The sequence below is a fragment of the Lontra canadensis genome, unplaced genomic scaffold (assembly GCF_010015895.1).
Source record: "Lontra canadensis isolate GAN:19392208 unplaced genomic scaffold, GSC_riverotter_1.0 scaffold141, whole genome shotgun sequence".
In the NCBI taxonomy this organism is placed as follows: domain Eukaryota; kingdom Metazoa; phylum Chordata; class Mammalia; order Carnivora; family Mustelidae; genus Lontra; species Lontra canadensis.
In genome coordinates, this window is record NW_022631135.1 from 2,230,701 (window position 1) to 2,243,083 (window position 12,383).

Here is a 12,383-nt window from a genome sequence, read left to right on the forward strand (position 1 = left end):
GTCCTAAATCAGGTCTCAACCGGTATCAAAAGATTGGGATCATTCCCTGCATATTTTCAGACCACAATGCTCTGAAGCTAGAACTCAATCACAAGAGGAAATTTGGAAAGAACCCAAATACATGGAGACGAAACAGCATCCTTCTAAAGAATGAATGGGGCAACCAGGAAATTAAAGAAGAATTGAAAAAATTCATGGAAACAAATGATAATGAAAATACAACGGTTCAAAATCTGTGGGTCACAACAAAGGCAGTCCTGAGAGGAAAATATATAGCGGTACAAGCCTTTCTCAAGAAACAAGAAAGGTCTCAGGTACACAACCTAACCCTACACCTAAAGGAGCTGGAGAAAGAACAAGAAAGAAACCCTAAACCCAGCAGGAGAAGAGAAATCATAAAGATCAGAGCAGAAATCAATGAAATAGAAACCAAAAAAACAATAGAACAAATCAACGAAACTAGGAGCTGGTTCTTTGAAAGAATTAATAAGATTGATAAACCCCTGGCCAGACTTATCAAAAAGAAAAGAGAAAGGACCCAAATAAATAAAATCATGAATGAAAGAGGAGATATCACAACTAACACCAAAGAAATACAGACCATCATAAGAACATATTATGAGCAACTCTATGCCAACAAATTTGACAATCTGGAAGAAATGGATGCATTCCTAGAGAAATATAATCTACCACAACTGAACCAGGAAGAAATAGAAAGCCTGAACAGACCCATAACCAGTAAGGAGATTGAAACAGTCATCAAAAATCTCCAAACAAACAAAAGCCCAGGGCCAGACGGCTTCCCGGGGGAATTCTACCAAACATTTAAGGAACAACTAATTCCTATTCTCCTGAAACTGTTCCAAAAAATAGAAATGGAAGGAAAACTTCCAAACTCATTTTATGAGGCCAGCATCACCTTGATCCCAAAACCGGACAAGGATCCCATCAAAAAAGAGAACTACAGACCAATATCCTTGATGAACACAGATGCAAAAATTCTCACCAAAATACTAGCCAATAGGATTCAACAGTACATTAAAAGGATTATTCACCACGACCAAGTGGGATTTATTCAGGGCTGCAAGGTTGGTTCAACATCCGCAAATCAATCAATGTGATACAACACATTAATAAAAGAAAGAACAAGAACCATATGATACTCTCCATAGATGCTGAAAAAGCATTTGACAAAGTACAGCATCCCTTCCTGATCAAAACTCTTCAAAGTGTAGGGATAGAGGGCACATACCTCAATATTATCAAAGCCATCTATGAAAAACCCATCGCAAATATCATTCTCAATGGAGAAAAACTGAAAGCATTTCCGCTAAGGTCAGGAACATGGCAGGGATGTCCGTTATCACCACTGCTATTCAACATAGTACTAGAAGTCCTAGCCTCAGCAATCAGACAACAAAAAGAAATTAAAGGCATCCAAATCGGCAAAGAAGAAGTCAAACTATCACTCTTTGCAGATGATATGATACTATATGTGGAAAAGCCAAAAGACTCCACTCCAAAACTGCTAGAACTGGTACAGGAATTCAGTAAAGTGTCAGGATATAAAATCAATGCACAGAAATCAGTTGCATTTCTCTACACCAACAACAAGACAGAAGAAAGAGAAATTAAGGAGTCAATCCCATTTACAATTGTACCCAAAACTATAAGATACCTAGGAATAAACCTAACCAAAGAGACTAAGAATCTATACACAGAAAACTATAAAGTACTCATGAAAGAAATTGAGGAAGACACAAAGAAATGGAAAAATGTTCCATGCTCCTGGATTGGAAGAATAAATATTGTGAAAATGTCTATGCTACCTAAAGCAATCTACACATTTAATGCAATTCCTATCAAAGTACCATCCATTTTTTTCAAAGAAATGGAACAAATAATCCTAAAATTTATATGGAACCAGAAAAGACCGCGAATAGCAAAGGAATATTGAAAAAGAAAGCCAAAGTTGGTGGCATCACAATTCCAGACTTCAAGCTCTACTACAAAGCTGTCATCATCAAGACAGCATGGTACTGGCACAAAAACAGACACATAGATCAATGGAACAGAATAGAGAGCCCAGAAATAGACCCTCAACTCTATGGTCAACTAATCTTCGACAAAGCAGGAAAGAATGTCCAATGGAAAAAAGACAGCCTCTTCAATAAATGGTGTTGGGAAAATTGGACAGCCACATGCAGAAAAATGAAATTGGATCATTTCCTTACACCACACATGAAAATAGACTCAAAATGGATGAAAGACCTCAATGTGAGAAAGGAATCCATCAAAATCCTTGAGAACACAGGCAGCAACCTCTTCGACCTCAGCCGCAGCAACATCTTCCTAGGAACATCGCCAAAGGCAAGGGAAGCAAGGGCAAAAATGAACTATTGGGATCTTATCAAGATCAAAAGCTTTTGCACAGCAAAGGAAACAGTTCACAAAACCAAAAGACAACTGACAGAATGGGAGAAGATATTTGCAAACGACATATCAGATAAAGGGCTAGTGTCCAGAATCTATAAAGAACTTAGCAAACTCAACACCCAAAGAACAAATAATCCAATCAAGAAATGGGCAGAAGACATGAACAGACATTTCTGCAAAGAAGACATCCAGATGGCCAACAGACACATGAAAAAGTGCTCCATATCACTCGGCATCAGGGAAATACAAATCAAAACCACAATGAGATACCACCTCACACCAGTCAGAATGGCTAAAATTAACAAGTCAGGAAATGACAGATGCTGGCGAGGATGCGGAGAAAGGGGAACCCTCCTACACTGTTGGTGGGAATGCAAGCTGGTGCAACCACTCTGGAAAACAGCATGGAGGTTCCTCAAAATGTTGAAAATAGAACTACCCTATGACCCAGCAATTGCACTGCTGGGTATTTACCCTAAAGATACAAACGTAGTGATCCGAAGGGGCACGTCCACCCGAATGTTTATAGCAGCAATGTCTACAATAGCCAAACTATGGAAAGAACCTAGATGTCCATCAACAGATGAATGGATAAAGAAGATGTGGTATATATACACAATGGAATACTATGCAGCCATCAAAAGAAATGAAATCTTGCCATTTGCGACGACATGGATGGAACTAGAGGGTATCATGCTTCGCGAAATAAGTCAATCGGAGAAAGACAAATATCATATGATCTCCCTGATATGAGGGAGAGGAAACGCAACATGGGGGATTCATGGGGTAAAGAAGAGTAAATGAAGCAAGATGGGATTGGGAGGGAGATAAACCATAAGTGACTCTTAATCTCACAAAACAAACTGAGGGTTGCTTGGGGAGGAGGGTTGGGAGAGGGGGGGTGGGGTTATTATGGACATTGGGGAGGGTATGTGCTATGGTGAGTGCGGTGAAGTGTGTAAACCTGGCGATTCACAGACCTGTACCCCTGGGGAAAACAATATATGTTTATAAAAAATAAAATTAAAAAAAATAAGGGGAACAGGATAGAGCGTGTAGTTGCATTTTGACAAAGCTGCTGAAGTAATTCAATTAGAAAAAGATAATCTTGGGGCGCCTGGGTGGCTCAGTGGGTTAAGCCTCTGCCTTCGGCCCAGGTCATGATCTCAGGGTCCTGGGATTGGGCCCCACATTGGGCTCTCTGCATAGCAAGGAGCCTGCTTCCCCCTCTCCCTCTGCCTGCCTCTCTGCCTACTTGTGATCTCTCTCTCTGTCATGTAAATAAATAAAACCTTAAAAAAAAAAAGACTCAAACACAAGTAAATATATATCATCAATTCATCAATTCTGTGTGTGCATTTATACATGTAGTATCTGAAACTGTCCTTTTTTCTCTTAGAACTTTTTGGCACATAAAACTATTTTGTTTGTTTTCATTTTACCCGTTCATTTTATCTGTAATTTTTAATCAGAGCTGGGCACAATAATAACAAAGTTCCTTCAATCAAGGCCCTCGAAAGCAAGATGGGAAATATAATCACCCCTATAAAACACACAAGTGTCTCTCTTGCTTACTGATTCCTGATATATTCCACATAGGTAGTTAGTATTAAGGCTGACTTATTTTTAAGGATTTTTTTTTTAAAGAATTGTTTACATGTGACCAGGAAAATCCCAGAGAAGGCGGTAATTAACTCCCTGAGTCACAGCCCTGGTTTTAATGTTTTTCATATTCTCTCAGGGACTGTCACTCTGTGATTTCTGGCCATACAAATGAGTCTGCCACCAGCATGGTAAAGCAGTCAACTACTCCGTTTTCAACAGTCTCAAAACTGGGACAGTCTAGACAGCCATGTAAAGATGACAACACTGGGGGTCTCAATCGAAAGGACTTTCATCAACTCAGTTTCATAAAACATACCCCAAAGCCATTGATGAGGACCACAACCACAACCCTCAACAGTTCAGTGACATCTGCTGCTTCACCAGTAACGAGTACGTATCAGAACTGACCCACGTTTTCTATGCTGAAAATAGGTGTGAAAGGCTACATGGATGTCATTGTGCCATTATGCAAAAATAGAAATGTAGACAATGACATCATATTAAGTTAATTAGTGGTATAGAACCTACTATTCTTGCTCCTGTAGAAAATAAGTTTCCAACTTAATCAGGCCGAACAATGACTGTGAATAAGTGAAGTGTCCTACCAGGGAATTGTCCTTCAACGTAATTTCAAGATGTGTCATGCCTTTAGCCCTGGACCCTCACTAGAGAATAGAATTAGGCAGCATCAGTCTATAGGATTTCTAAACCAAATGACTAACTTGGTTTACATTCATTTGTGCCATTAAGATATTTTCAAATGGTATTAGAATCAAATCACATGTGCAGTATCACTGTCATTGCTCATTTTTCTTTCGCATTTGTTTAAAATAGAATGCCTGTGAGGGGCGCCTGGGTGGCTCAGTGGGTAAAGCCTCCGCCTTCAGCTCGGGTCATGATCTCAGGGTCCTGGGATTGAGCCCCACATCAGACTCTCTGCTCAGCGGGGAGCCTGCTTCCTCCTCTCTCTCTGCTTGCCTCTCTGCCTACTTGTGATCTCTCTCTCTCTGTGTCAAATAAATAAAATAAAATCTTTTTAAAAAAAATTTAAAAAAATATAATGCCCATGAAACCATAAATTCAGAACCTTACCATTTTTCTAACTTATTCAAAGTGCAGTTCACCCTGAAAGCTAGTGATTACATTTATCAGAACAGTGGACTATATGTTTTTTTTTTTTCCTGTGTGTTTTTACATGTTTCTACTCCATAAGTTTATTCCTACAATGTATGTTTGGAAATCAATTGTAATGTCTCAAGGGCTCTTGATGCAATAACACCAAAGTATTTTCAATTCCCAATTTATTCAAAAGGAGAAATCTCAGTGAGAACTGTTTTTTCAGATTGGATCTGGTTGCAAGATTCCAGCTGGGCTGTCCAGACTTATTGTTAAGGCATGAACTATTAAGAGGAATGATAAGGCAAAAAAAAAATTCCCCAACTCATGTTGCCTCTGAGGTTGTGGTCGAGGACCCAAGAGCCCCACGAACACCTGCAGATGCTGGGGATGAAGCCCCAGGGCGAAGGCAGAGGGATCCACTGAAGGAAGCGAGAGCCAGGCAGTGACTAGACACAAGGCAGGCTGGGGAGCAACTTTCTACCGGGAGACTCTCTCTTCCTCCATTCAGCATTCTTACGTAGAAATTCAGTTTTAGTTTATTATAATGTTATTTGAAAGCATTAAAGCATGTTTTTGTTTTATTTTGTTTTTGTCTAATCACAGCAACTATTAATTCTCAAGAAAATATACCGTACCAAAATTTGATATTGGCTGGTATTGTATTTACACGGAGTTTTATCGATTCTTGACATTGGTGGCAAAATGTATTCTTCCAGAAGAGGCATTCAGTATAGGACCATGTGAGCTGTGACTGGCCAGGATGTTAATATTTCTGTTTTTCTTTAAATGTCACGACAAAATACCAGAATGGGGCCATAGATTTACAAATTACATTCTTATTAATCCTCTATGCCCAAAGTAAATTGTTGAAAGATGTGGAACGCCTCACGGATTTGCGTGTCATCCTTGCAGGGAGGCTGTGCTTGTCTGCTCTGTATCATTCCAATTTTAGTATATGTGCTACTGAAGCGAGCACTATTGAAACTATTTTAATTGGTAAATATGCAAAGTGTCCTTGAGAAATTTAAAATATCATGATTTATAGTCATTGATTTCTGAATGTGAAGCAATCGGGTATTTTGACAAACACCTCAAGCATATAAACACAAAGCAGAAAATTGCTTTTGAGGAAGTTTTGCAATGGTATTCTTTTGATTACTATTCTTTGAATTTTTAATAGATTATCCATGAACTCTAAGGTAGCTTTTAGCCCCTTATTAACAAATATGAACATTCAGTTAACTGAGATATTCAATAAACTAGAGGTCACCTAGGTCCTCTAAGAAATGTTAAATTAATACCCAAAAGGACAGCAAGGAGTAGTGGAAGACCTGGAGGTCAGGAGGCTGAGATCCCTTCTTGGCTGTGGCACCAAACAGCTGTGTGACACGACTGTGAGCAAGTCACAGCTCACGAGCTTTCTTTCGACCAGACTCTAACACTCTAGTCTATGTATAAACAAATAGCGGCATTTCTGAAGCAAGAGACACCTTGTAGGTGCTCAGAGAATGATGTATTTTTATTGTATGTTGGATTCTGGGTTCTAGATACATTTTTAACACTGGGCCCAAAGACATAACAAACAAATCTATAGAAGTAATCCATTCACAAAAGCCAGTCTTTTGAAATCTAATTTTAAGACTTTTATGTTACAAATATTCAGGCCAAAAAAAAAATATTGCCCCAGTCACATGTTTTATTGCAAAATACGTAATCATATGAAATATATATTTATATATACCATACCAATTTATTTAGGACTTGATTTTCAGATCTGTATGTATAAGACAGTATTTTCTCTATAGAGGTCTTTTTCTGAAATGTGATCTCCCTCTTTGACATTTCTTATATGTATTTACACACAGTTTTGAATATAAGTTTTCCTTACCATTTTGCTCTGAAAATCTTTTCTCTCAGAGAGTCCCTCATTCATTCATTCACTCAACTAATTAACTAACTAACAATGACTGTCAGATGCCAAGAAGTAAACAAAGATGCATCAAATATGAATCTGTCACACAGTTTATATTCTAGAAAGAGAATAGAAGTTATATTCCACAGAAGTTAAGGGCAGAGAATTAAAACTTTTGGTTGCCTTCCAGCATCAATTCCCCCAGAAGACTTTTTTGTCAGAGTCCTGAAGTTTTTAGCCACACCATTTGGCTAAGAATGATTCCCACCTCCCATGAGGGGTCCAAACACATCTATGTGATCCCATCCTTGAAATGAACTTAAATTGGTTACATCACAGGGACTTTTACGTGGTGGGTGATTGAGGAGCTCTTCTCCCAAAATATGAAAGAAAAAGTTCTATTTCAGAAGTTTGGGCTGAAATTTTTCTATCATAAGGGAAAAGAGCCTAAGGATGAGGACCACACAATGTTAAGGGCAAAGCTCAAAATGAAGCTGTAGCTCTTGAAACATCATAAATCTCTGGACTATGGGATTTGCTTGAAATAAACCCAAGCAACATTCAGCTGAAACAAAAATGAGTTCGGTGCTGATAGTTATTACCAAGGACAATTGTTTTCTTCATCCACCTTTTGTCTTTCCCCTCTTTACACTACCCAAATCTGGATGAAGTCAGAAGCTTTGTTAATTCAGACTTCTGAAAAACACAAAAAGAAGTTCCCAGAATAATTAGTAGTTGGGTTCTATACTGTGTTTGAAAAACCACATTTTTTTTTTCATGAGAACACTGAATATTTAGAACAAAGCCAAAGTAGTATGACTCATCCTAATTTATCTTTCTCATCTTCAAAATGTTTTTCAAATTACTGTCTAGGTACAGTGTCTACCCTAGTCCACACCTCCATACATCCCACCTGAAATACACCAATAGCCACTTGCTTGTCCTCCTAGATGCTTACGAGGTTGCTTTCTGGACGACGCTCCCTCTCCCATCTAATCTTCCCAAGTCACTTTTCATCTTGTTAATCTAACAGATAATGAATGGTCAATGGCTCTACGCCACCCAGCCTGCAGCTGATGAAGTCCACACTTGTATTTCTGACATTCAGGATATTATGTGGGTTTTGCTGCACGTGAACTACACGGTCCCATATGTATGCATGCCCAGCCACAGGAATCCCTTCCTACTCCACAACATGTCCTTCTACCCTCCATGGTTTTGTTCAGTGTTTATTCCATCCAATATGTCCTCCAAGCCACTGCTGAAAGTCCAGATGTGGGGGCATCTGGGTGGCTCAGTTGGTTAATCATCTGCTTTCAGCTTAGGTCCTGATCCCAGGGTCCTGGGATGGAGCCCCACACTGGGCTCCCTGTTGAGCAGGGAGTCTGCTACTCCCTCCACCCCTCCCCCTTCTTGCGCTGGCTCTCTCTCTCTCTAATATACAAATAAATTTAAAAAAAGGAAAGAAAGAAATGCCAGGCTTTGTTCCCCCTGGATGCCTTCTATGATTATGTTGGCACACATTGGCCTTGTTTCTCTAAGCTTCTTTCAGGAGGTAGGGCTATGCATTAGCATAATACAAAGACTTAGTTTGGAATTCAACATCTGGTACTTACGAGCTGTGTGACCTGAGACAGACTACTTACCTTCAGAAACTCAGTTTTTTTACTTACAAAATGAAAATACAAATCAACTTTCTTTAGTTCAAAGGTAAAAAGGAGAAAATGTGTCTGGGATATCATAATTTGTATCAAGCAGTTGAAAACTACACTCAGTTTTGTACAACTTAGCACATGTATCTTTTTTTAATTGGGTGCAATTATTGCATACATGAGAGCTTTTCTCCTTCTTTGGAGCAGTGAGTCACTGTTTTGCCACTTGCTGACAATTCATTATGTGGAGGAGACTTCTTCAAGGCCTTTATTATTTGTTGTAATTAAAATAAAACCTAAGACTAAATCTTGCTGGCCATTTTTTAGTATGCTATTGCTTACATCTTTATGAGTAAGAGCTGTTTTTAAATGGTAAATTGAATTGTTTTTCAGGTTAATCTGCATTTCAAACCCTGGCAATTTGTGGGATTGAAAATTCACATAAAGTAGATATGATTTTACTGTTTCAAACTACAGAATATGGCTCAGAGAACTTTCCCCCAGTTTTATTAGTCAACACATGCCTTTCAATGCAACAATATGTATATCAAAGGTTTGAGTATATATGGAATTCTGCCAATCCGATGTAGAGCAGAGAGACACATGTGGATCAACACGTTTTATGGAGTATAAGAATGCAGGAAGGGGGGGCTTCTCACAGGAACATAATTTGACATCCCAGCATAAGGGAGGCACTTAATGCAATAAAATACATAGACACTACAACTTTATTTTGTGTGACCCAACTCTTATCCTGGAGAAGTGAATTAAAGGTTAACAGAGGGGGTGCCTGGGTGGCTCAGTGGGTTAAGGCTCTGCCTTCAGGTCTTGGGATCGAGTCCTCTCAGGGTCCTGGGATCGAGTCCCGCATCGGGCTCTCTGCTCAGCAGGGAGCCTGCTTCCCCCCCCCCCACTCTCTGCCTGCCTCTCTGCCTACTTGTGATCTCTGTCTGTCAAATAAATAAATAAAAATCTTTAAAAAAAATAAAATTTAATAGAGGAAAGAATTAGAAGCAGCATTCAGCTGAGCAAAGGTAAATAAACATTAAACTACCAAAACAATAATAAAAATCATTACAACGTTTATGTCAAGTAAAGGGCTAGATACTTTACATAGTGAACCAAGAGACAAGATGTCAGAGTAAAACCTACCTTGCTAGCACCTTGATCTTAGACTTCTCAGCTTCCAGAACTATGAGACACAAACTTCTGCAGTTTAAGGCTTCTAGTCTATGGAACTTTGCTATGGCCACCCACGCAGACGAATAGAGACAGTTTGTAAATGGCATAAAGTTGAAAATAATTTAATGTTGTTCTCTATTCAATTATATGAAATTTAGACAATGGACTACCACACAGTCATAAAAGAGTAAGATAGTTCTATACATACTGTAGTGGAACTTTTCCAGGACACACAATTAAATATAAAAAGCAAGTGTCAAAATATATAAGCTAATCCCATTGAGGTCTAAAAATAGAAGCAGGAAAAACTACATACACATATAAAGAGAGAGGGATGAAAATATACACAGAAGATGACATAAAGGGATATGATTACATACATAGAGAGAATTTCAGAAAGATACAAGAAAATATTAATTTGGTTTATAGGAAGTAGACCGTGAGTGGGAGAACTTAGAGCTTTTTGCTTTTCACTTCATGTCCTTCTGTATTTGCATTTTTACAGTGAACAAATATTAATTTTATAACATGTTTTTTAAATTCTGGTTTCATCATTTATTAGCTAAATGTCCCTGAGAGGTTAATTAATATGTGAGGCTCTATTTTCTACCCCACAAGGTGATCATGACCATTACATGAGACCTTGGAAAACCCTTCACAGTGCATTGTATAGACAAAGCATTCATCGAATGTTAGCTTTCATATCAGTTTTCATACTTCCCATGCATAATCTATCTAGGATATTCCATGTGTATTATATGTATGCCATGCTTAATTATATATTATATGATTATGCTTAATCATATAAGTACAAAGTCTCTAAAAACCTTCAAAATTGTTTCTTTACCCACACAATGCAAAAAAAAATCTATTTCCTCTCATAACGTTTTAAACTAAAATTTGTTATTTAGATAACGACATGCTGATCTTCTGAAAACCCAATTACATCTTCTGAGTTTTTAGGTTCTTAGAAAAACTAACGAAGTTTTCTACCCCGCACCCATTGTCAAGACTTCACAGCCCAGTGGCAGATGTCAGTGTATGTGACTCACCCCTGAGCAGGCAGCAGGGTCCCAGCAGACACTGAGACCTTCCTTGGTTCTGTAGCAAATGTTTTCTGTCTCTCTGGGTTGTTTTCCTTTTTGGTCTCCTTTGAAGTAACAGTTGCAAGTCTGCTTTTTGTTGTTGTTGTTGTTCATTTTTTAATTTTATTTTACAGTTTAAAGGCCTAATAATTTCATCCATGAAAGGACGGAATTCAATTACTAACAGATGATCCTCATGATAAAATTCCACAACCCCAAATTCGAAGAAAAACAACTTCGTTTTTCATTACTCCAATACAGCTTACATATAAAAATAATCAATCTAATGGTGTATATTTTAAAACTAACTTTTAAAAACTTCTTTTCACATCCTGAAAGGTCTAGTGCTTGTGTTTATATGTAATTTATCATGATAATTTTGGCAGTTTTAAATACAGTATATTATCTTAACATTTATCATAATTTAAGGATTATATTTCCTGAAGAAATTTAATAAATGAGCCATCTTTTTTTTTCTCCTAAGAGTAGGGAAATAGTCATTGAATGACATTTTTTATTCCTTCAGGCACAGTTTAAAGATTAGATCTAACTCTAGGCAAAACAAATTAACAACATTGCCTCATGCAAAGTTCTATGTTGGCTTTTATCCAGAGGTCTAGAATTCACTGCTCTTTAAATTTAAGTTAAAATCAAATGTAAAGTATATTCTGTTTTATCTTATAATGAAAGGAGAAACTGATGTTAAGTGCTTTTTCTCTAAGATATAAAATACTGTTGCTTTAGAACTAATAATAATTGCAGGTGTTCAAATCCTTATTTTCTTGGATTTTGGCCCTCTCCATGAAGTGTCTACAAGTAACACAGCAGAACTGCTCAGTTCAGCCCTTAAATTAGATACATAATCCACAGTGCCACACATAGTCCAAGTTCATTTGTCTGGGGGGTAAGATAGATTTTCTGAGCATTGTTTACCACTCACCATCATGGACTTGAGTCTAGATTCAAATCAAGAATCCAACAAACACTCACTATGCACCACTCTTAGGAACTGTGCCCAGGGCTGAAAATCCAAGGATGAGCATGGCACAGCGGGGAGGGGCTTCCATTCTCTGGTCAGGCAAAAAAACAAGTCCCATAGAGAACACGTGGGTTCTATGGCATCAGTACCAGCTACCACTTAACGAATTTTTACCTGTACCAGGCCCATGACACATAATACATTTCATTTCACGTTGTCTTCATGCAATCTGGAGACAGGTTTTATTGTTTTCGTTTTACAGATGAGGAAGTTGAGGTAGAGTTAAGTAAACCAAACAGACTGGCCCAGCTACTGAGTAGCAGGATTGGGCGGCACTCAAGGCTGACCATTCAGTCCCATTCTCTGGGTAACTGTGCTTGCTCTCTTTCTGATCTGAATAGGCTGTGGTGAGA

General features: G+C 38.2%; 1 protein-coding gene and 1 non-coding gene across 2 annotated transcripts in view; both read right to left on the minus strand.

Annotated features, from left to right (window-relative positions):
* MOXD1 (monooxygenase DBH like 1) overlaps window positions 1-12,383 on the minus strand; it is a 92,085-nt gene that overhangs the window by 31,968 nt on the left and 47,734 nt on the right. The gene's annotated exons all lie outside the window — the stretch shown is intronic.
* LOC116858667 lies at window positions 6,030-6,136 on the minus strand. The gene has a single exon (XR_004380979.1). It is a non-coding gene; the product is annotated as a U6 spliceosomal RNA (small nuclear RNA).